A 26,679-nucleotide genomic window follows, 5' to 3' on the forward strand; every position below is an offset into this window, starting at 1 on the left:
CGAATCAAGGAGACATGGTCTGCATCTGCTGCAACTTACCATTGGCAGCAACTCATCAGTGAGAGACAGAAGGCTGCGGCTCAAGAAGCGGCTCCCAGCCAATATCGTCCGCTTCCACGTCTCTATCCAGACTCTCCAAGCCGCGAGCTGCAGTGTCGTTTCCACATCATTATCCAGATCTAAGAATTCCACACGACCTCTCTGCTCCGCACAAAGTGCTTCCAGCACTGGGAATAGCTCGGCCAATGATCAACTAACAGGAGTTTTTAAACTGAACTGTAACACTCCATCTAGCAGATATCTTTTTAGTCTCCCAATGGCTGCCTTCCCAGGCATGTAATTTTGAGAACCGGAGTTCCAAACTCCCACCTAGGTGATGACTTTTAAGTCAACCAATGAGCTGCCTTGCTGTGTTGCGAGGGAGAGAGAAATTTTCGGCCCGCGTGGAAGGCGTTTAAGAATCACCTAACTTCCCCCTCCCTCCTTCCCCCTCCCCCCGCGCCCCCGAAAGGTAGGGAAAGGAAAACGTTTTTAATATTGCGTGCCACATAGCTTCCCACGTAAGGCAGTGAGATGGTTATATTTCAGCCAGCCCAGCTTCCCTCATTCTTGGAAAAGCTGGTTAGCGATAAACATGAGACCAGAGTATCCATTGAGCAGAGATTCCGACTCATAAAATAATGTACACTCCTGGAAATGGAAAAAAGAACACATTGACACCGGTGTGTCAGATCCACCATACTTGCTCCGGACACTGCGAGAGGGCTGTACAAGCAATGATCACATGCACGGCACAGCGGACACACCAGGAACCGCGTCGAAGGGCGCTAGCTGCGCAGCATTTGTGCACCGCCGCCGTCTGTGTCAGCCAGTTTGCCGTGGCATACGGAGCTCCATCGCAGTCTTTAACACTGGTAGCATGCCGCGACAGCGTGGACGTGAACCGTATGTGCAGTTGACGGACTTTGAGCGAGGGCGTATAGTGGGCATGCGGGAGGCCGGGTGGACGTACCGCCGAATTGCTCAACACGTGGGGCGTGAGGTCTCCACAGTACATCGATGTTGTCGCCAGTGGTCGGCGGAAGGTGCACGTGCCCGTCGACCTGGGACCGGACCTCAGCGACGCACGGATGCACGGCAAGACAGTGGGATTCTACGCAGTGCCGTAGGGGACTGCACCGCCACTTCCCAGCAAATTAGGGACACTGTTGCTCCTGGGGTATCGGCGAGGACCATTCGCAACCGTCTCCATGAAGCTGGGCTACGGTCCCGCACACCGTTAGGCCGTCTTCCGCTCACGCCCCAACATCGTGCAGCCCGCCTCCAGTGGTGTCGCGACAGGCGTGAATGGAGGGACGAATGGAGACGTGTCGTCTTCAGCGATGAGAGTCGCTTCTGCCTCGGTGCCAAAGATGGTCGTATGCGTGTTTGGCGCCGTGCAGGTGAGCACCACAATCAGGACTGCATACGACCGAGGCACACAGGGCCAACACCCGGCATCATGGTGTGGGGAGCGATCTCCTACACTGGCCGTACACCACTGGTGATCGTCGAGGGGACACTGAATAGTGCACGGTACATCCAAACCGTCATCGAACCCATCGTTCTACCATTCCTAGACCGGCAATTGAACTTGCTGTTCCAACAGGACAATGCACGTCCGCATGTATCCCCTGCCACCCAACGTGCTCTAGAAGGTGTAAGTCAACTACCCTGGCCAGCAAGATCTCCGGATCTGTCCCCCATTGAGCATGTTTGGGACTGGATGAAGCGTCGTCTCACGCGGTCTGCACGTCCAGCACGAACGCTGGTCCAACTGAGGCGCCAGGTGGAAATGGCATGGCAAGCCGTTCCACAGGACTACATCCAGCATCTCTACGATCGTCTCCATGGGAGAATAGCAGCCTGCATTGCTGCGAAAGGTGGATATACACTGTACTAGTGCCGACATTGTGCATGCTCTGTTGCCTGTGTCTATGTGCCTGTGGTTCTGTCAGTGTGATCATGTGATGTATCTGACCCCAGGAATGTGTCAATAAAGTTTCCCCTTCCTGGGACAATGAATTCACGGTGTTCTTATTTCAATTTCCAGGAGTGTATATTGCGTTGGATCAGATACATGTCACTGTCCCCCAGAGCGAGAATGTTAGAAGAAGCGCCCAACCACACGCAACAGGAGTTGCAGTTATGAAGAATTTGCGTACATACATCTGGCTTGAACCGTAGCTGACAATATCGCGCGCTGTGCAGCTTACATGTCTGAGATTGCTCACCCATGGCTCCAAAGAGTCCTTAATTAGAGGATGGGAAACTAAATGACGAAATGAGATGCCTGTTAGCGACTTGATCTTTGCAGCCACTCAGATACTGCACGATGTTAACATAATTACCAGTCGTTATAGCGGTTTAAATAAATCGGTGTAACTGCAATTATATACGAATAGTATCATTCTAAAAACCTCATTACATGTCTGAGTTGTAACGCTGCGCCTCTGCCGCCACTGTGACTAGATGCATCGTCTAACATCATAGGTACTGCCAGATATATGGCGAAGAATTTGGCCTGCAGTCCGTCCTTGGTACAACTCACGCTATGTGCCACTGTAATCTTTCAAAACGAATGGATCGTTAAATTAAGTTACCTGATAATTTAGCGCTAACAATTGTCAGAAATTATTTTTATAAAATTGAGAAACAATTGTGTCTAGCTAAGGACTAGTGGAGCAAAGAAAACATAGAAACCATGGCATTATTGTTTAACTGCTGTTAATTTGAAAAGAAGTGTTGCCTCTCGTAAGATAGTTGCCTTACCGCTCTGTTTAATGCTGATTTAACTGCAATAAGTTAATAATGTTGGGTGCTAGTCAGTCAATATTTATGCTAATACCAGTGCAGCTTGTTTTATGCCTTTTGAAACAAATTGAAAGTTAAAACGTGTTTCCTCTATTGGACTCAGTGTTTCTACTCCAGCAGTCCTTGTGCCCCGGTTTTCAATAATCTGTTTATTAGAGAAAGCTGTATCAGGATCACTACAGTACTTCCTGAGATTTCCTTTCACATCTGGACAGAAAAACACCGAAGGAGACTGTATAATTTGCATAGATATGTAGCTATAGATATGTATAGATTCTAGTCAATTTTCGCTGCTCTCTGGAATTGCGGCTGCTGTTTACTGCTTTTTCAGCCAAATGGCTCTGAGGTCATCAGTCCCCTAGAACTTAGAACTACTTAAACCTAACTAACCTAAGGATATAAAACACATCCATGCCCGAGGCAGGATTCGAACCTGCGACCGTAGCAGTAGCGCGGTTCCGGACTGAAGCACCTAGAACTGCTCGGCCACCGCGGCCGGCTGTTTTTTCAGCCAGACAGCACCTCCTGTGTAGATGACCACCTTGTAGCTCTCATCATTAACACAAGACGTCACTAGCATTGTCTATTAAAAATGGACCAGATAGCAATACTTACAGGATATATAAAAAAAAGTGTTCCATATTTTGATAGATAGTGGTATGGACCAAAGGTAGACAAAAATGCCCAGCTAAATGTAGGTTCCAAAATGCGTACCTTAGGAACTATGAGCACTTGTTCATCTTCGCTATTGTGAAACACACTTATTCTACTTCAAGCTCTTTGCTATTACGAACAACCTGCCGACTGCAATAAACAAATGAGAGCACATGGATGTGCTGTTATCCATGGATACAGTATGCAATAAACCTCTATTAGTGTTGTTACTGCAAACTATATTCACCTTTCTGGGTAAGTTCTGAGCATCAACGTTTGTTGCGTTAACTGGTACGCCTTTAAGTGTGCTCCACATTGCTAGATAGGAAGAGCCCCTTGTGACAAAAACTTCACGGGCGTGTCCCGTTATAAGAATAGCACAAACAAGCATTGTGTCAAGCGCTAACTGTACTACCATAGCTGCTCAGCTGCATCGGTGCATCAGTTGAACATCTATTTTTGAAGACTTACCACTTGACATATTTGTACCAAGTCTGTTTCTGACATCTGATTATACCCGAAACACGGCAGTAAAATTTTTGTAACAAATATCAGCTGTAGTAATCGCATGCCCAAAACATTTTCTTTTATGCAATTCAACATTTCAACGTTTTGTTGACGAAGAAGCGGAGGGGATTTTATTGCATGAAGAGTTTATTACAAATACACTCCTGGAAATGGAAAAAAGAACACATTGACACCGGTGTGTCAGACCCACCATACTTGCTCCGGACACTGCGAGAGGGCTGTACAAGCAATGATCACACGCACGGCACAGCGGACACACCAGGAACCGCGGTGTTGACCGTCGAATGGCGCTAGCTGCGCGGCATTTGTGCACCGCCGCCGTCAGTGTCAGCCAGTTTGCCGTGGCATACGGAGCTCGATCGCAGTCTTTAACACTGGTAGCATGCCGCGACAGCGTGGACGTGAACCGTATGTGCAGCTGACGGACTTTGAGCGAGGGCGTATAGTGGGCATGCGGGAGGCCGGGTGGACGTACCGCCGAATTGCTCAACACGTGGGGCGTGAGGTCTCCACAGTACATCGATGTTGTCGCCAGTGGTCGGCGGAAGGTGCACGTGCCCGTCGACCTGGGACCGGACCGCAGCGACGCACGGATGCACGCCAAGACCGTAGGATCCTACGCAGTGCCGTAGGGGACCGCACCGCCACTTCCCAGCAAATTAGGGACACTGTTGCTCCTGGGGTATCGGCGAGGACCATTCGCAACCGTCTCCATGAAGCTGGGCTACGGTCCCGCACACCGTTAGGCCGTCTTCCGCTCACGCCCCAACATCGTGCAGCCCGCCTCCAGTGGTGTCGCGACAGGCGTGAATGGAGGGACGAATGGAGACGTGTCGTCTTCAGCGATGAGAGTCGCTTCTGCCTTGGTGCCAATGATGGTCGTATGCGTGTTTGGCGCCGTGCAGGTGAGCGCCACAATCAGGACTGCATACGACCGAGGCACACAGGGCCAACACCCGGCATCATGGTGTGGGGAGCGATCTCCTACACTGGCCGTACACCACTGGTGATCGTCGAGGGGACACTGAATAGTGCACGGTACTTCCAAACCGTCATCGAACCCATCGTTCTACCATTCCTAGACCGGCGAGGGAACTTGCTGTTCCAACAGGACAATGCACGTCCGCATGTATCCCGTGCCACCCAACGTGCTCTAGAAGGTGTAAGTCAACTACCCTGGCCAGCAAGATCTCCGGATCTGTCCCCCATTGAGCATGTTTGGGACTGGATGAAGCGTCGTCTCACGCGGTCTGCACGTCCAGCACGAACGCTGGTCCAACTGAGGCGCCAGGTGGAAATGGCATGGCAAGCCGTTCCACAGGACTACATCCAGCATCTCTACGATCGTCTCCATGGGAGAATAGCAGCCTGCATTGCTGCGAAAGGTGGATTTACACTGTACTAGTGCCGACATTGTGCATGCTCTGTTGCCTGTGTCTATGTGCCTGTGGTTCTGTCAGTGTGATCATGTCATGTATCTGACCCCAGGAATGTGTCAATAAAGTTTCCCCTTTCTGGGACAATGAATTCACGGTGTTCTTATTTCAATTTCTCATCGCTGAAGACGACACGTCTCCATTCGTCCCTCCATTCACGCCTGTCGCGACACCACTGGAGGCGGGCTGCACGATGTTGGGGCGTGAGCGGAAGACGGCCTAACGGTGTGCGGGACCGTAGCCCAGCTTCATGGAGACGGTTGCGAATGGTCCTCGCCGATACCCCAGGAGCAACAGTGTCCCTAATTTGCTGGGAAGTGGCGGTGCGGTCCCCTACGGCACTGCGTAGGATCCTACGGTCTTGGCGTGCATCCGTGCGTCGCTGCGGTCCGGTCCCAGGTCGACGGGCACGTGCACCTTCCGCCGACCACTGGCGACAACATCGATGTACTGTGGAGACCTCACGCCCCACGTGTTGAGCAATTCGGCGGTACGTCCACCCGGCCTCCCGCATGCCCACTATACGCCCTCGCTCAAAGTCCGTCAACTGCACATACGGTTCACGTCCACGCTGTCGCGACATGCTACCAGTGTTAAAGACTGCGATCGAGCTCCGTATGCCACGGCAAACTGGCTGACACTGACGGCGGCGGTGCACAAATGCTGCGCAGCTAGCGCCATTCGACGGCAACACCGCGGTTCCTGGTGTGTCCGCTGTGCCGTGCGTGTGATCATTGCTTGTACAGCCCTCTCGCAGTGTCCGGAGCAAGTATGGTGGGTCTGACACACCGGTGTCAATGTGTTCTTTTTTCCATTTCCAGGAGTGCATATGTACTATATCTGCGACATATTTATACTATCCTCTTGATAATTTCTTATAGTTGTAGTGTAGTCAAGGGGACGTGTACATGGTTGTTACTTAAAGAACGTTCGAAAAACGACTATAAGAACACACGGAGAACTACATAAGGTGAGAAACATACGGATCCGCTGTTGTGGAACGTGCTTTGTAGTCAGCAGACCACCAGATTCGTTTCGATAAGACTCAGCTAATGGTAGCCACAAGCGGACATTATGCAAGGCTAGACAGGGCACAGACGTTACTAAACATCCACTAATTTTAATCGGAAGGAGGAGGATGTTTAGGTAGACTAAATCTGGATTCCGGTGCTGAAGGAGATGTGTACCAGTCTTTCACCATCGGATGATAATAATAACTGACAACAGCAACCGACAACGGCCAATTCCGATCGAGTATTCAAAGGCTGTGATATCACGCGTCAGCACAGGAGCACACTGAAACGAAATTTTACTTCAGTTAGAAGCGACTCAGGGTGTGAATCGGTATTTCGAAAAAGATATAACCCTCCAGTGAAGGTGTCCTCCGCAGAGGAGGACGAATTGCTGGGTGTGAACAAGAAATTCATTTGACCATGGTGTAACACCCAGAATACGCTATCGGAAAGAAAGTTAATACACCTGGAAAGACGAAGTCGATTTTGTTCGGATGGCTTCATAAGCCACCTGGAGGATAATAGATGTACTGATAACTGTTTCAATCTCGTCCGCGAATACATAGCGTAGTGGCAGAGCTACCAGAGTGCCATCTGTGTGTATCCTTTAATAGGGAATGTTACACCCAGAAGGTCCAGTGTTGTGCAGACATGTGAAGCAAGCAGGCAGCCATGCCACGTAGACGTATTCTTGCTTCCGACAGCCGGTAGCGAGTTTGAAAGGGGTCAAATTGTGGCCTACCGAGTGGAGAGATGGTTCTTTTTGGAGAAATGCCACAGATTTGGTCGTGCTGCGTCAGTTGTGCAACGATACTAGTGTCAGTGGTCACGTGAGCACTCTCAAACATGTAGACGAGGGTCTGTACGTCCACCCAGCAGACTCTCACCAGGGTAATCGTAAGAACAGCAGTGGCAGATCAGACAGCTACTACAGCACAGATAGGAGGGCTTGTGAGTCCAGACATGTCAACACGAACTGTTACGAACCGGTTATTAACAGTGGGGCTTCAGGAAAGCACACTTCTAGCTCGTCATCCACTCACGCCACAGCGTCGAGCTGCACAACACAACTTGTACCATCAGATCACTTGGAAGCTGAAATAACGCACCGTGTTTTTCAGTGACAAAAGCCCATTCTACCCGCAAGCAAGTGATGGTCATTTGCATGTGCGATGTATATCCGCTGAGCGCTGCCTCGTAGGGTGCATTCGTCCAATAGAGACTGGCCTTACCAAATGTTCAAATGTGTGTGAAATCTTATGGGACTTAACTGCTAAGGTCATCAGTCCCTAAGCTTACACACTACTTAACCTAAATTATCCTAAGGACAAACATACACACACCCATGCCCGAGGGGGGACGCGAACCTTCGCCAGGACCAGCCGCACAGTCCATGACTGCAGCGCCCCTGACCGTTCGGCTAATCCCGCGCGGCCTGGCCTTACCCCAGGCGCTACAGTCTGGGATGCTCGAAGCAAAAACTTGTCGTTTCACTTTTGGTGTTTCTAGAATGCATTTGTCCAAGAGAGACTGGCCTCATCCTAGGTGATGCAGTCTGGGATGCGACAAGCAAAAACTCTTGTTTCACCTTTGGTGTTTCTGGAGGCGATGCTGACCAGCGCTCGGTACGTGTAGAATGTCTCTGCACCTGTTCTTTTGCCGTTTTTGCAACAAGAAGGTGAAGTGCCGTTCCAGCAGCATAATGCTCACTTAGACAATTACCGTGAAACTGAAAGTGCTCTGCAAGACGTGCAGCTACTCACTTGGCCATCACGATCTCCAGACCTGTATCCAATCGAGCACGTGTAGGATATGATGGGACGAGAAGTGATTTTCAGTCAGGAACCACGCGACCGCTACGGTCGCAGGTTCGAATCCTGCCTGGGGCATGGATGTGTGTGGTGTCCTTAGGTTAGTTAGTTTTAAGTAGTTCTAAGTTCTAGGGGACTGATGACCTCAGATGTTAAGTCCCATAGTGCTCAGAGCCATTTGAACCATTTGAGAAGTGACTCATGTCACTTGTCAACCAAAACCTATTATAGAACTAGACGAATAGGCTGTGAAGGGGTGGAATAATGTATCCCAGGACAGGATTCGCCATTGGTACGATCGACTGAATGCCAGGGTGAGCGCCTGCATTGTCGCCCGTGCGGGCTACACCACGTGTTTATACAGGTGTTTCAGCATGGGTTAATACCTGGTACCTCACAACCGCTTGTGCTATTGATTTGTAAATACAGTCGTTTCATGTACTCCATATGCCCTGTTGCAATAATACACTACGAGCCATTAAAATTGCTACACCAAGAAGAAATGCAGATGATAAACGGGTATTCAGTGGACAAATACATTATACTAGAACTGACATGTGATTACATTTTCACGCAATTTGGGTGCATAGATCCTGAGAAATCAGCACCCAGAACAACCACCTCTGGCCATAATAACGGCCTTGATACGCCTGGGCATTGAGTCAAACAGAGCTTGGATGGCGTGTACAGGGGTACAGCTGCCCATGCAGCTTCAACACGATACCACAGTTCATCAAGAGTAGTGACTGGCGTATTGTGACGAGCCACTTGCTCGGCCACCATTGACCAGACGTTTTCAGTTGGTGAGAGATCTGGAGAATGTGCTGGCCAGGGCAGCCTTACACGAGGCATTACAACAACGTTTCACGAGGCAACGCCAGTCAACTGCTGTTTTTGTATGAGAAGTCGGTTGGAAACTTTCCTCAAGTCAGCACGTTGTAGGTGTCGCCACCGGCGCCAACCTTGCGTGAATGCTCTGAAACGCTAATCATTTGCATATCACAGCAACTTCTTCCTGTCGGTTAAATTTCGAGCTAGTAGATAGTGTCGGAGGGTCCATGCGGCTTTTCGCCGATATGCTGTAGTATACAGAGAGGTTGCAGCATTAGAAAATTGTAGCGAAATGCAGGAAGGTCTGCAGCGGATAGGCACTTGGTGCAGGGAGTGGCAACTGACCCTTAAGACAGACAAATGTAATGTATTGCGAATACATAGAAAGAAGGATCCTTTATTGTATGATTACATGATAGCGGAACAAACACTGGTAGCAGTTACTTCTGTAAAATATCTGGGAGTATGCATGCGGAACGATTTGAAGTGGAATGATCATATAAAATTAATTGTTGGTAAGGCGGGTACCAGGTTGAGATTCATTGGGAGAGTCCTTAGAAAATGTAGTACATCAACAAAGGAGGTGGCTTACAAAACACTCGTTCGACCTATACTTGAGTATTGCTCATCAGTGTGGGATCCGTACTAGGTCGGGTTGACAGGGGCTATAGAGAAGATCCAAAGAAGAGTGGCGCGTTTCGTCACAGGGTTATTTGGTAAGCGTGATAGCGCTACGGTGATGTTTAGCAAACTCAAGTGGCAGACTCTGCAAGAGAGGCGCTCTGCATCGCGGTGTAGCTTGCTGTCCTGGTTTCGAGAGGGTGCGTTTCTGGATGAGGTATCGAATATATTGCTTGCCCCTAATTATACCTCCCGAGGAGATCACGAATGTAAAATTAGAGAGATTCGAGCATGCACAGAGGCTTTCCGGCAGTCGTTCTTCCCGCGAACCATACGTGACTGGAACAGGAAAGGGAGGTAATGACAGTGGCAAGTAAAGTGCCCTCCGCCACACACCGTTGTGTGGCTTGCGGAGTATGAATGTAGATGTAGATGTAGATGTAGGTCATCTTCGTGGTGTACCAATTTTAATGCCCAGTAGTGTAAATCTGGAGTGAACTGGAAACCTGTAAAAGGGAGTACTATTTTTTTTCCCGCAGTCTAATAAGTGATTTCAGCAGGAGTTCCACGGCTAGAAAAACTCCCACACGTGGAGCTCAGTGGTTCGATGCTGCATCACGTAAACAATGCCAGGTATAGTGATTCCCCATCCTTCCATAACGCCTGCGCCTTTCCTCCGCCAGCAGACGCGGCGTAATTCCGGCTGACGTAAGGCGGTGGAAGCTCTCAACGGCGCAGTGGCGCAACCGCGGTGACCGCTGCCGCCTAAACCCGAGGCATGCAGGGCGCCTGGCTGGGGCTATGCACGGCGGGGCGCTGAGCCACTGGAAGTCCTTGGGCGGGCGGGGAAGCCAGCCCAGGGCGGACGACCGCGCCGCGCCGGCTACATACATCCCACGACGGCCGCCCCGCTGGAGCAGTCAGACACCGACAGCCGCCGAGAGGACAGCCGCAGGACGCACCGGCACTACCAGCGACGTCTCTCGCCATGGACGCGTCTTCTCCGCTCAGAACGCTGACACTCGTAAGTAGTGCTCCCGTCTACATCTACACGTCGACACGGTACATTCTGTGCCAGGAGATTCTTCTGGCACTGCTATCAGTCCCCCTTTTCCGTGTTCCATTCGCGAATGGAATCTTGGAGCAATGTCGGTAGATAAACTCCCTTAAGAGCTACAGCTTCTCTGAGTTTCATATATATCACTTCTACATCTACACTGCATTTATACTCCGCAAGCCACCCAAAGGAGCGTGGCGGAGGGCACTTAACGTGCCACTGTCATTACCTCCCTTTCGTGTTCCGGTCGCGTATGGTTCGCGGGAAGAACGACTGCCGGAAAGCCTTCGTGCGCGCTCGAATCTCTCTAATTTTACATTCGTGATCTCCGCGGAAGGTCTAAGTAGGGGGAAGCAATATATTCGATACCTCATCCAGAAACGCACCTTCTCGAAACCTGGACAGCAAGCTACACAGCGATGCAGAGCGCCTCTCTTGTAGAGTCTCCCACTTGAGTTTGCTAAACATCTCCGTAACGCTATCACGCTCACCAAATAACACCGTGACGAAACGCGCCGCTCTTCTATGGATCTTCTCTATCTCTTCAGTCAACCCAACCTGGTACGGATCCCAAACTGATGAGCAATACTCAAGTATAGGTCGAACGAGTGTTTTGTAAGCCACCTCCTTTGTTGATGGAGGAAGTAATACGTTGCTGACTCATTTAGGAACGCACGCTTTCGGAAATGCAACAGTAACTCTCTCTGTGATACGCAACACCTCTCTTGTAGCGTCTGCCACTGGACTTCTTTGAGCTTCTTCGTAACTTTGTCGCGCAAAGTAAACGATTCCACGATGAAAAAGCTTCGCTTTTCGACGGGTCTTCACTATATTTTCTACCAATCCAAAGTGCTCAGGTATCCAGACCATTGAGTAATACTCAAGAATCGCTCTTAAAAATATCTTGTAAACCCCTTTTTTCATGGATGAATTAAATTTCCTTAAGGGGGTAGGACGTCAAACGGGCCGACTTGGAGCAGGAGAGGCACCACAGGACATTTCAATTTCCACTGTCTATACTTTTACAAATAAATTCATAAAACTTTGTCAGCATGACCAGGAAGAATTCCGAATTCACACTCATAGCAGTCGACGTTCGAAAACATAACGAAGTAATTTTATTTACATGTGAAATTTCATCATTTTCTTTTCACTTACTAATGGCAGCATTTGTTGCTATAGGTACACTTTTCTTCATAAGTAAGAGAGATGGTTCGATGAATTTTGCACAGCATATAAACCATACTTAAAGGTGTATTAAATTATAGAATTTTCCAAATCTGTTAAAAACTGTGGTAAAAATTGAGGTAATTAACTAAAAAAATTGTGTTTTTTTCTAAAGATGAAGTTTAAAATACAACAGATCATTTGTTTTTTCATAAATTAAATAAATTCTAGAGTTTCATACACTTGTAAGCATGGATTGTATGCTGTGCAAAATTCATCGAAGAATCTCTCTAACTTATGAAGAAAAGTGCACCTATAGGAACAAATGTAGCTATTAGTAAGTGAAAAAAATGATGAAATTCCACACGTAAAAAAATTATTTTGTTATGTTTTCGAACTTCCAGTGCAATGAGTGTGAATTCTGAATCCTTCCTGGTGACGCTGACAAAATTTTATGAATTTATTTGTAAAAGTATAGACAGTGGAAATTAAAATGTCCTGTGCTGCCTCTCCTGCTCCAAGTCGGCCCGTTTGACGTCCTACCCCACTTAACGATACATAAAAAAAAAATAGTTCAAATGGCTCTGAGCACTTTGGGACTTAACATCTGTGGTCATCAGTCCCTAACCTAAGGACATCACACACATCCATTCTCCAGGCAGGATTCGAACCTGCGACTGTAGCAGTCGCACAGTTCCGGACTGAGCTCCTAGAACCGCTAGACCACCGCGGCCGGTCCTTAACGATCCTCCAGTGAATTCTTGCCTTGCATCTGGATTTCCGACAGTAAGCTTAAACCGGTCATCCCACTTCGGATCGTTCTGGAGGGGTACGCGACGTTTCTTACGAGTGTCACTGTTTCCAATGATTCATCGCCACCAGTGAAATCGAACAGTATGGGGTCGCCTCGCTCATTTATGCACAATATATTTCATACTGCAATTTCAAAAAATGACCGGGTCTGGAGAACGTATCATCTCAACCCTTGCGTGCTACAAGCGCACTTTAAGAAGGTAAAGTATGATTACGGTTCAAGATCCTGTCACCGACCTGATCACGAACTAGGACTGCGAAAGGGCGGAGAAAGAAATCATTCGTGTCCTTCGCAACGAAATTTTCTCGCCCTTAGGCGATTTAGGTAAACCACTGGAAGCCCAAGTTTCGGTAACAGGACGGGGATTTGAACCTCTGCCCTCCCAAAAGCGGGTCCTATGCCGTATTACAGCGTCCCTTCGCTCCTTATGGCTGCAGGGAACATAATGACATTGGCCTGTACTGACTGCTTTCCGGTGGCCAACAATTTCAGTTAGCAAAACAAGTGTTTAACGCATATAGTGTACATCGATCAACTGTACTCCGCTAGCTGCTGTACTGTGCTTTCGAAAATTATGGAATAAACAGTGCTCGGCAGAGTTCGACAGTGTCAGACTACATACACCATTAACGGCAATCTTTTGGAGACCGCCATATCGTTTAAATTCGTTCGGCTAGCACTACGAAACAATACGAAATGGAACGAACAACTGGAATCGGTTGTAGGAATTTCTCTTTTTTAGAATTAGTGGTAAATGCAGTGTGTGTGTGTGTGGGGGGGGGGGGGGGGTGTATGCGTTGAGGAAACCGCATACAGAACTATAGCGTGACTAATATTTCCTATATGGCAGTCACTTTAGACGCCTTTTATACTGACGGAAGAAAATCGCAACATGCTCGTCCCCGGTAGCTGACTGGTCAGCGCGACAGAATGTCAATCCTAAGAACCTAGGTTCGATTCCCGGCTGAGTCAGAGATTTTCTCCGCTCAGGGACTGGGTGTTGTGATGTCGTAATCATCATCATTTAATCCCCATCGACGCGCAAGTAGCCGAAGTGGCGTCAAATCGAAAGACTTGCATCCGGTGAACGGTCTACCCGACGGGAGGCCCTAGTCACACGACATTTATTTATTTATCGCAACATCAATAAATAATTAATGTAGAGTAAATACATTTCAAGAATATATTTTTATAGGTAACATATTTCAGTGATTAACTTTGCAAGATCACAGATTAGTGCAAGCGCAAGAAAAGCCATTGCAAATGTGAGATAGTGGTATAGGAAAAACCGGTCTAACCGTGAATATGTCGAATGCAAGCGTGAAAACATATATGCACTGTGTAGTACAGGTGCCAGATGTCAGTCTGTGGGATGCAGTTCAATGGCTGTTCTACCTGGACGGTCAATGCAAGGACGATTAATGCACTCAGTTCTACCTGGTCGGTCAATGCAAGGACGATTAATGCACTCTGGGGATGACGCACAAATTAGCATCCGATGTAGTTCCGTATTTGATCGCTTGGAGACAGATCTGGTGATCTAGCAGGCCAAGGCAACATGTCGACACTTTACAGCGCGTGCTGGGCTACAACAGCGGCATGTGGACGAGGGTTAGCCTGTTGGGAAACATCTCCTCCAATGCAGTTAATGAATGACAGCAAAACAAGTCGAACCACCTGAATGACGTTACAAATTTGCAGCAAGTGTACGTGGGGTAGCCACGAGTATTCCTACTGCCGTACGAAGTCGAACCCCAGACGATACCGCCAGGTGTAGGTCCAGTATATCTAGCACTCAGACAGGTTGGTTCCAGGCGCTCAACTAGCCTCCTCCTAACCAACACACGGCCATCAGTGGCAGAATCAACTTTCATCAGAAAACACAACAGACCTGCAACCTCTCCTCCAATAAGTTCTCTTTTGAGACCTGTGAAGTCACAAATGGCCGCGGGTTAGGGTCAGTGGAACGCACGCTACAGGGCATCTGGCTCGGAGCTGTTCTTGACCGATCTTTATCGGTTCCTTGTGTCGCTGTGTTACCAACTGCTACTCAGGTCATTGCTGTAGCTGCAGTTGCACCAAAGAAGTACGCCGAACACGATGGTCTTCCCCCTCGGTTGTACCCCGAGGCCGCCTAGAGGCTGCTCTTCTTGGAAGCGTGTCATCATTGCCAGCCTGTAAAGTGGCTACTTTCCTGCAAAGTCTTTCTGCAGTATCGGAGAAGGAACATCCTATCACACGACCTCGTTCAAACTCAATGAGATGTAGATAATGGCGTTTTTGACGCCTTAAAGACATTCATGACCACGTCAAGTGCCAGAGATAACTAACGCTCGTGACTGTCACGTCGTGCATTTAAAGTAAACCTGATTTGCATTCTCATAGTGACGCTGGTGGCGCTGTTGTTATGCCAATGGCCCAAAACTTGAACAGACATCATCTTTCAGATGCATAAACACGATTACCAATTTTATTTTGTGTCTAACACCCCCTTCTTGGTGTTGCATTTTTTCTCCAGCAGTGCATTTATGACAAGATACATCCTTTTCGACAGATGGCTGAAAGCAATAAGACATCCATTTTATTCCACCCACGATTAGGCTACTCATGCAATTACGAGGCGATTTTCAAACTTCTTATCAGATGTCGTAGTCTAAAATCGAACCACAGTGTGCCAAAGTATTGGACGCCGTGAAAGGTTATGGCAGAACACAAATTCGTCACAAGAGGCTTCCATTTATCGATCCTGTGTACAGCCACGAAATTTGGCGCTGTCGGATAGTTTGGCTATTGCTTTGGATATCAGATCATGAGATGTGCTAAGACGGTTCTGATTCCCCTCAGGATGGTACACAGGCCGACATGGAATGAAGTGGACATGGGTTACATTCATGAGAATATTAATAGCTCAACCACGCTTTTAGTATGTCTACATAGAAACATGCGTTTCGGTAGAGCATAGTCGCACTATCAGACACAAACCATCACAAGAATCAAAATGTTGCATCGAACAAAATCTGCAGACCGATTCATAAACATGAAAAATTCGGAACACGGTTGTCTGCGTTTACTTTTGGCACTTGTCTTCTCGGCCACTGCCTTCGCCGAACAATACAGTATGTTGAACTGTGCAGCGTCGTTCGTCAAGGCTATCACAAGCTTGTCATCCTACACGATCAAAAACCATATACGACTTGTATAGGCTGGTTATAATTAAACTTCCGCTACTTGAGCCAGTATAGTTTTCTGCCCAGAAAACTATTTACCACATGAGAACCCAATTTTATAGGATGCTCAGACTGAATGCAGTAGGATTTGCGTTGTTAGTAGTGTTAGTCTCATTACTCGCCGTTGGGCACCAGTACTGGTGCGACGGTGCAGGGCTGAAACAAAAGCATTGGTGTGCATTACAGTTGCAGACAGTCTACATGGGTCTGGACAGGGCGAGAATGGCTTTACTCGTAAAGCAATTTTATCAAAACAACATCAAAAGTGTTTGCTCTCCCTGAGTATCGACACATTAACTCGATACGGAGACGTCCTCTTTCCGCAATGCGGTAGAGTACCTGATTCGGAAGTTCTAATTGACTGGCTATTTGGAAATTTCTCCTGCGCCAAAAGTTGTTGAAGTTACTGTAGCCATGGCTAAGCATGCTGCACGCAATGTGTGATCTTCAAGCAGTGCACGGCCTGTGTCACAACAGCTGAACATTCCATGGTCCACCGTTCGAAAAGTACGGCGATCAGCTGTGAAATGATATCCGTACAAATGGGATCCGTACAAATTTCTAAGCTCTCGTCGATGCAGATGGCCATCACATTGAGAACGCTTGTAACATGGGACATAACCATGGTGCGCCATTAACAAATGTTACCTTGTCATGTGGAAATTAAAATGTATTTCTTTCAATGGGTGACTCGTTATCTTTTTTGCGTATGTCTTTAAAAACGTTCCCACAAAGTCTCGTTGTTCTACGATCACCAGTATTTCATGAGCGCTCTCTCAAATACCGATAGTTTAATTACGAATATAACGCACATATACGGTTCTTCAAATCTTCTGAGAAAATTTGTTGTAGTTGTCGTGGTCTTCATTCCGAAAACTGGTGTGAAGTATCTCTCCATGAATCGCTATCCCGTGCGGGCTTCTTCATCTGCGAACTACTGCAAATTACAGCCTTCTGAATGTGATTACTGTATTCATCTCTTGGTCTCCCTCTGCAATTTTTACTCCCCACATACCCCTCCAGTATTGGTAATCCCTTGATGTCTGAGAATGTGTCCCATCAACCGATCCCTTATTTTAATGAGTTGTGAAGCAAATTTGTCTCCCCAGTTCTATTCAGTACTCATTTATTAAGTGGTTTAACCATATAATCTTCCACATTCTCCTGTTGCTCTACCTTTCGAAAACTTCTGTTCTGTTCTTGTCTAAACTGTTATCGTTCATGTTTCACTTCCTTACCTGGCTACACTTCATACAAATACTTTCAGAGAAGACTTCCTAAAACTTAGATCTGTATTCCATGTTAACAAATTTCTGTTCTTCAGAAGTGCTTTACTTGCCATTCCCGGCCTACGTTTTATACTCTCTCTACGTCGGCCATTATCAGTTATTTTGCTGCCCAAATAACAAAACTCACTTACTGTCTCGTTTCCTGATCTAATTACCTCAGCATCACCTGATTTAATTCGACTACATGTTGACGTTGATTTTATATTCTCCTCTTAAGGCACTCTCCTATCCTTTAGATGCTCTTCCTAGTTCTTTCGCTGTCATCGGCAAACTACGAAGATTTTGCTTCTTCTCACTGCACATCAATTGCGAATCTAGACGTTTCTGGCATGTGTCTTACCTGCCATTTGCTTTATGTGGTCGTTTGACTTTAAATCGCTCCGTACGCGTGCACGTAGACATTTTATGGATGCGACTGCTTCCAATGATTGTTCTGCATTCGTGTAATCATATAATAATGAGTCTTTCTGCCCAATACGTTACATTTATGTTGAGGACTAACTGCCAATCGCTGCACCAAGCATCGACCTCTTGCAGGTTTTCTTGCATTTCGCTACAATTTTCTAGCGTTGCAACTTCTATGTATACAACAGCACCATCCGCGAAGAACCTTTTGGAACTTTCAACCTTATTCACTAGGTCGTTTATATACGTTGTAAAAGTATTGGTTCTCTAACACTTCCAAGGTGTACTCCCGAAGTTACTTTTACGTCTAAAGATTTCTCTCTGTTGATAATGATATCCAGTGTTCATTCTGCTACAAACTCTTCAGTCCGATCACACAGGTGGTCTGATATTTCATTCGCCTGTATTTTGTTCATTATACGGGAGTGCGGATAGAAGACTGAAGAGATACGGAAGATCCAACGAAGAGCGGCGCATTTCGTCACGGAATCGTTTAGTCGGCGTGAGAGCATTACAGAGATGCTAAACAAACTCCCAACACCAGACTGTTTCACTTAATACTCTCAAATGCTACACAGGCATCGACAGTACTACTGCCAGCCAAAGATCACATTGCTTGTACTCAGAACCAGTGTGGTGTAACATATCGACTATTAAAAGCTTCCGTCTGAAAAATATCTAGTATACATGAGGGAAGTATGACTCATCGAATAAAACTAGAAATCACATCACTCTTATCGAATACAAAGAATAATCTAGAGATCTTACAATTAAACAGCACTAAAGTGACAATATTGCCTCTTACATGTTGTATTGCGATAACCTGGACCATACTATATTTGACTAATTGCTGGTTCTTCCCGGTGTCCACAGATGTTGGCGATCTTGCTGCTTGTCGTGTTACTGTCGTTTGCATCCGATGCTGAAGCGTACATGGAAGTGGCAGCTACTAGGATTAGGTAAGTAAATCATTCAATAGCTATATCTGTCTCAAAAATCTGCAGTACCGTTCAATATTACAATTATGCCTATATCAGAAAACCCAGTATATAAATCACCTTCAAAGTCTACAAACTGAAACTAAAGATTACCTGTGCTGTGATTTAAGATAATAATAGATACCAGACACTTTGCATCTAATCGTGCAATCACACCATAATCAGTAACATGCATACTTCGGATACTGAGCGTCAGATAGTGACATTAGGGCTAAAGTATGAGTCACAACGCAAAGCACACATAGACAGAGCTGAAGAATGTAGTTTCTCTTATTTTGTTTCCCCTCTGAAAACGACTGTTTCTCTGGGTGACCCCCTCGCCCACACCAAAACAGTGACCTCTCTTATCATAACACAGACGTTTGGAAGTACCTCGAGCTCTGTCCTCTCACCAGTTATGTAGCATGTGATGGCAATGATGTATGTATTGCACCAACTCTTAAATAAACTACGCTACTTTAACGTTACTACGCGGACAGACGCATCCACTGCATACACCTTTTATTTCGTGAACGTGAGTCATTCCTTGCGTCCCTGTATCGGAGCTCCCATGGCGTTGTAGCCGCGGCCAAAACCTTCACGTACTATTGAAGATGTGCGGCCCTCGTGACATTACGCGACGCAGTGCTCCGCTGATTTAACTGAACGTGTGGGTGGATACTTGTCTTGCTCTGAAAAAGCCAGTTTCTTTGTGTGGTGTGCGTACTGTAAGATCTTCGGTACACACACCATCAGATTATTTGACTTGTCGCTCTAACGAAGTAGGCGAGTGTCAGCAATATGTCTCGAGGTCTTATCGTGGCGTGTTTATCTTCTGCCGTTAGGTCTGACGATAGAAATGTCACTTGCACACTTAGAGTAGCAGATTGACAGTGACAACTTTAAACAGAACTTGATTGATTTTCACACACATTTATTAAAATAATAAGCATAAAAATAACTTAACTTGGTTCTGGATGCTATTTACAATTGACAATCTGAAGTTCCTTTGGTCTTGGTATGTTAATCTTATTCTCACATATCTCTGATACTTGAGGAAGTGTCTATTCATTTATTTTCATGGCTATGTATAGGAATATGGTAATCTTATTAGGCGCAGACTGAAACTTGACTACAGACTAATGCAGACTGACTAATCGGAGGTCTGTACACCCGTTATAGTACCTCACGCATTCGGGTATCACTGCGCGAGTGTGATCCGTGAGGAGAAAAGGTTCTACGTTAGCAGCGATCTCATTGGCTGCGTTACACATTAATACGCGGATCGGCGGAAGCAGAATTTGGTCCGTCTCTAAAACAGCGCCATCACGTAGTGCGGAGATGGACGAGCGCTGCGCCTGCGCTGTCGTGCGTAGCGGGACGCGCTCTATTGGGAAAGTTGTGTACGCGCTGACTACGCGGGACTATGTACACGACACTTTGACACAAGATATCTGACACGGCTGTTCTACCTTGCAGGGACGACCAAACAGCGTCAGTCCTATAGGGCGTTAATCAGGTAGGGCCTTTGAGAACCCGGATGGCGTTGTCTATGCCCCCGCGAACCCACCGATTCCAAATTCACATTAAAGTCGTGGGACCTGGACCAACGCGAGCACCAGGACCGCGGATGATAAACCGAAGTCTGTATAAATTTTGTACTGAACAACAAATTATCTCGCTCATTTGTGTATACCTAATTATAGATCGTTGATTGATACACGTTGCATGTTCTGGCTTTCCTTGAGCGTCTACTCTTCTTCCTTTCACATCCGTGGGTGCATTCGTTACACACCTGACTTGAGGCAACGGCGAGAAGAAATTCGTCTGTCGACATACTGTATAAGATTTTCCTGAACGATTCCCAAACTCTTTGTCTCTGTCATTAGCCATGGACGTAATAGATGTACTGCGACTTAGTTCAATCACAGTGTCGTCTCTGCAGAACTGGGACACGGAGGCAGCAAATTACTTTCTCCTTCTAACCTTATCTGAGTAACAAGATCACACACACACACACACACACACACACACACACACACACTATACGCATGCGCACCCCCACAGCCATATGAGAATGCCTGTGATCAAGGTTATTGGGAGCCATGACGTAATTTTGTTTTTACAAAGCCTACTAACAGGAAGGAAAGTCGTTTTTTCATTAGATCCCACTGCCAATTTCCGTCTAACCGCTACACGAAAAGGCTTCGGGCACTTTCTATGGAATCGTGTATACAGCGAGATATTCGTTATGACGATGTAAAAGCGGTGGGAAATTCGTCCTTTGTTCTCTTCCAGACATAACGACGCTATCGCGTCATTAGCTCCAGGAAGCACTCTGCCCTTTTTTATTACGCCTGCCATTAACGCCAGGCCAGGCATTAAGGTCAGCCACATGTGTGGCCAGGTGCCGGGCGCACTGCAGCTCACAGCTTGAACGACGACGGAATGCGAAGTAAATTATGAATCAAATTAAGCCGGCCGAAGTGGCCGTGCGGTTAAAGGCGCTGCAGTCTGGAACCGCAAGACCGCTACGGTCGCAGGTTCGAATCCTGCATCGGGCATGGATGTTTGTGATGTCCTTAGGTTAGTTAGGTTTAACTAGTTCTAAGTTCTAGGGGACTAATGACCTCAGCAGTTGAGTCCCATAGTGCTCAGAGCCATTTGAACCATTTGAATCAAATTAATTCTCATTTGTGAAGAACAGCATAGTTCATAAAGTGGGAGATAATGACCTTATAATGAGATCCAGGATGAACCTTTCACATTACAGTTGAGTGAATGCTGTTTTGAAACTGTCTGGTAGTAGAACATTGAATGTCGGACTGGAACTCAAGCCGAGAGACTTACCTCTTCTAGGCAATACTCTTACCAGATGAGCTATCCTGGCACTCCTCACAGACCAGGTGTAAAATTCGTCGTGCCTTTTCCTCACACGATATTCGTCAACCATGAATGAAGCGCAACAGGTAGATTCCGTCTTCCTAGATTTCAGGAAAACATTTCACACAGTGCCACACTACAAATAGTCAACCGTGGTTCGAGTATATGGAACAGATTCTCATATGTGTGAGTCGCATGAAGACTTTGTAAGTAATAAAGCCCGGTACGTTACTCTGGATGGAGAGTGTGTATCAAAGACAAAGGTATCGGCAGGAGCGCCTGAGGGGAAAAAGGGACCAATCTTGTTCTTGACACGGAATAATTTTGCTAAATGGGGAAAAAAACTGCAGGAAACTATACCTGAGAGGATAATGAACGACAAAGGTCATATGGACATATGGTCAGAGATGTGTTACGATGGAATCACCCATTTTAAGATGGAGGTAAGATATCTTTGACAGTGATCCAGTTATCAGCACCAGGCAGGCGGTTAGCCAGCATCAGGTAAGCCAGACGACAGTATGGGACATTCTCTAAGACGACAGCCACTATCTGTATCACATAAAGAAATGTATACATTTGAGTGGTGTATGTCCTATAATACATGTCCGTCAGTCTACCTTTGGCACTGAAGTAGCGCAGACCTCTTGTTTATGTCCTCACTGCAGTAGGTTGGAAACTTGAGTCGGTCAGGAACCGTGTCAGGATGGCCGAAGTGGTAAACGCAACTGCTCATGAGAAGTGGCAAATCAGGATTCGAGTCCTAGTCCAGCACAAACTTTTAATTCTCGGCATTGCATTACCACAGTGCTCGATGTGGCTGGTAGTACCTGTGTTTCTCTTATTACATTTGTTTTGTTGCTGGTTCATTGCACAGGCCACCATGCTGCCACGATTGCTCTTACCCAACCTATCCGCAGACGAGGCTACCTTTATATGGGTTGCATCATAACCTTCACAACAGTCACATGTGAGCTACAGAGAATTTCCTGTAGTGCTAGGAGTTAACCATCAGCCGTGGAGCAGTCTCAATGTGTGGCGGGAGATTATTGGCGACTGCCTTGTGGGGCCACTCATGCTACCATAATGCCTCACAGGTGAGGCATGTCTACAGTTTCTGTGGCTGAACTTGCCTCTCCTGCTGGAAGACATGTACTTGGTGGTCAGGTAGCTGTAACATGATGGCGTGCTCCAGTTCCCTAGCCTCTTGAATGTGAAAGTAAAACAATACAGACAGAATAGCCCCTCTTATCCGTGGTTTCCACATGTGCTACAGATCATTGTAACACAGGCTGTGAAAGATGCTTTAGCACCAGCTTCAAATGGGTGACCTCCTTTGCAGTGCATTTTCGACTATATGCCCATGTGACCTTTTTTGCTCTCATCATTTCAGGAATCGTTTTCTGGTGTTTGTTTCCATTTAGCAAGATCACCTTGTGGTCTAGAACAATCTGACGGATAGGATAAGTAGCAACACGTGACTGTTTGCTGATGACGCTTTACTGTGTGGAAAAGTGTCATCACTGAGTTACTGTAGAAGAATACGGGATATTTTGGACAGAATTTCTATTTGGTGTGATGAATGGCAGCTTGCTCTTAATGTATAAACATGTAAGTTAAAGTAAATGAGTAGGAAAAGCAATTCTGTAATAATCGAATACAATATTAGTTCAGTGCTGCTTGATACAGTCACGTCCATTAAATATCTGGGCGTAACGCTGTATAGCAATATGAAATGGATGAATACGTTAAGATCAATTGTAGGGAACAAGAATTATCAACTTCAGTTTATTGGTAGAATTCGAGGCAAGTGTGCCTCATCTGTATGTAGAGAGACTGTGCGACCCGTTATGAAGTACTGCTCTCGCGTTTGGGATCCCCGCCAGGCCGAATTCAAGGAGGACATCGAAGAAATTCAGAGGCGTGCTGCTAAATTTGTACCGGTAGTTTAAAACAGCACAAGAATATTACAGGAATGATCCGTGAACAGGACTGGAACCGCTGGGGGAAGATGATGTTCTTTTCGCGAAACACTATTGATAAGTACAATTAAGATTTTCACGACTGCATATCCTGATTGCTGATGAATTTTCTGGCCTGTATGGACATGTTCGAAGAAACTTTCCGGTTCCTCATGTTGTTATCGTTGACAGGTGACAATTGACACTTAAGTTTTATCTCTGACTAGTATAATCTCTGCTGATCACGTGGAAACTCGACCATTCCCTCTTTGCGCAATATTTATGTCGCTCTCCGACGTCTGACCCGTCAGTCAGCAAGACTCAGCTTTCTCATAAGCACCTCGGAAGATGTCCAGCGCAGCTCTAAAAGGAACGCCAGGAACCTAAAGTTTCTTCGACCACGGAGTACAGCCCGGAAGACTCATCAGCAACTATTGAGAGAGTTTAGAGAACAGACGTTTGCAACAGAATGCAGGACGATTCTACTGCCTCCAGCATGTATCACACATTAGGACCACGAAGCCAAGATGAGAGAGAGCAGGGCTCATATGGAAGTAACAGGGCGCGACGAAAAGTAATGCCTACAAATCTTCATGTGAAAAGTCTTAAGGCTTTTTAGATAAAACAAGCGTTATTAACATTCTACAGCTTTATTCTTCGTATCTACATATTTATTGCTCGGTTAGTCATTCTAGAGACGAAAACCTTTATCCCAAGTGTACACCAATTTATTGACACCGTCGCTAGAGAATGGCTGGCTTCGTTGATGAAGTCACAACTTTACCTTCGCTTGCACTGCTTCATCACTGTCAAAGTGAAGTGTTCGAAGGTGTTCTTTAAGTTTTGGAAACAGATGAAACTCGGATGCAGCGAAGTCGAGACTGTACGGAGGATAATCTATGACACCGAACCCAAGGCGTCGGATTGTTCCAGATGTCTCAGCGCTCGAGTGCGGTCTGGCCTTTGCATGCTGAAGGAGAGGGTGTTCTATGTGTGGTCGAATATTTCGCATTCGAAACTCGATTACAACACCTGTTTCTCACTCTCCGACATAGTTACGTTACACACCACCATCCTACACGCTACTATTCGGAGCTGTCTCTCGGCACAGAGTTGCAACTGGCGTCAGGCGAAAAGTGGGCCGAGTAATATGCATGACAGCCCGCCCAGTTGGACGTGCGGTCTATCGCGCGACTCTCCGGACGGGAAGGAGCGCCGGTCCCCGGCACGAATCCACCCGGCGGATTTGTGTCGAGGTCCGGTGAGCTGGCCAGGGTGTGGATGGTTTTTAGGCGGTTTTCCATCTGCCTCGGCAAATGCGGGCTGGTTCCCCTTATTCCGCCTCAGCTACACTACGTCGGCGATTGCTGCGCAAACAGGTTCTCCACGTACGCGTACACCACCATTCCACTACCACGCAAACATAGGGGTTACACTCGTCTGGTGTGAGACGTTCCCTGGGGGGGGGGGGGGGGGGGGTCCACCGGAGGCCGAACCGCACAACAATCCTGGGTTCGGTGTGGGGCGGCAGAGGGGTGAAGTGAACTGCTGTAGTCGTCGTGGGGCTGCGGACCACTGTGGCTGCGGCGGGGACGGAGCCTCTCCGTCGTTTCTAGGTCGCCAGTTAACATAACATAACATAACACAATATGCATGACACGTAATATCTCAACCGATATTGAGAACAGAATAAAAAATTCGGAAGCGTTACTTTTCAGCACATCCTTGTAATAGAGGTGATCCAAAAGTTTCTGTTTGAGGGCGTTGCTGCAGCACATATACGACACCGCTACTCCGATTCGCTTGTGTAAAGGCATCGACACGTAAGCAAGGGGTTGGTGTGGTATTCGAACAAGATCATTTTGATCGTCGCTTATATGGGGTGATTGAGGTGCTCCTACCGATGGGCTTTATGCTACGTGTAATGCCTTCAAAGACTATGGGCAAGATTTTCATATTCTCTCGCACGCTTTTATTCCTACAGAAAAGTGAAGAGGACATTTTTGTAGGAAATTTAATACTGTTAAATTTTGTTCTAGGATACGTTTACGCCAGAGGCCCCAGTTTTCGTGTTAGTCAAGAAAAACGTGTTTGAAGATCATTTCTTTTTTCTTGAACAACTCGAAAATTATGTGTTCTAGCGAGAATGTGTGCCAGTACAAAATTTAACTATATTAAATTTCGTGCAAAAGGATCCTGTTCATTTTTCCTGTAGGACTAATTGTTCACACGTAGCAAGTGAGACAATATGAAAATCTTACGCTAGGTTTTTGAAGACATTGCGGGTTGCATAAAACCTGTCGGTAGCGGCAGGTGATTCACCCTGTATGCAGACGGTTGTCTTTCCCTCGTTCCATTTGCTAGTGGAACAGAAAAGAGAATGACTATCAGCGTTACACCTTATGGTGACTTGTGGAGTATGTATGTAGCAGTGGATGTGAACCAGCCTTCACAGCTTCATGTTTGCCAGTGCTCCTCTTAGGAAAGCTGGAAGCTCCGCGAATAGGAGAGACGTACTGGTGGAGGTGAAGCTATAACTGTGAGGACAGGTCCTAAGGCGTGACTGGACGGGCTAGGCTTGTGGTTCCAGTCTTCATCCAGAACATGTTTTTAAGATGTCTGTGAATTGATACCTGTACACACAGCTCACTACTTTTCGCGTCAATATTGAATTATTAAAGTGATTTCTGGCAGCCTTTCATTTCTAAGGACGTAGCAATGATCGCTTACAAGAAAAAATACGGTTCTCCTCAATATCAATTTAAAAATATATGAGAAATGTAACTAAATTGAAAGCCCAATATTATGAAAAGGATACATTGCCACTCACTGAATAGTGGGGATGCTGAGTCGCAGAGAGGCACAACAAAAAGTCTGCTAAGCAAGTAAACTTTCAGCCAAAAGGCCTTCCTCTGAAATGGACAAGACGCACACACATTGACGCAAACATGGCTCACACACACATGACCACTGACTAGACTCTGATCTGGTCTTGGCGGCCAGAGACAGTGATCATAAGTATGTGAGTCGTGTTTGCGTCAATGTGTGTATGTGTGTGTGTGTGTGTGTGTGTGTTTTGTCTATTTCAGAAGAGTGGGTTTGGTTGAAGGCTTACTTTGCTTTGCCTGTCTGCGACTCACCATGTCGGCTAT

At 46.7% G+C, this 26,679-nt stretch overlaps 1 long non-coding RNA gene across 1 annotated transcript in view; it reads left to right on the top strand.

Moving 5' to 3' along the window:
- The first annotated feature begins 10,615 nt into the window (after positions 1-10,615).
- The window catches only part of LOC126481248 (uncharacterized), a 31,252-nt gene continuing 15,188 nt past the window's right edge, over positions 10,616-26,679 (top strand). Inside the window, exons 1-2 of the long non-coding RNA XR_007587539.1 lie at positions 10,616-10,771; positions 18,580-18,665. This is a non-coding gene — a long non-coding RNA (uncharacterized LOC126481248). The remainder of the gene's footprint in view (positions 10,772-18,579; positions 18,666-26,679) is intronic.

The sequence above is a fragment of the Schistocerca serialis genome, chromosome 5 (genome assembly GCF_023864345.2).
Source record: "Schistocerca serialis cubense isolate TAMUIC-IGC-003099 chromosome 5, iqSchSeri2.2, whole genome shotgun sequence".
Lineage (NCBI taxonomy): Eukaryota > Metazoa > Arthropoda > Insecta > Orthoptera > Acrididae > Schistocerca > Schistocerca serialis.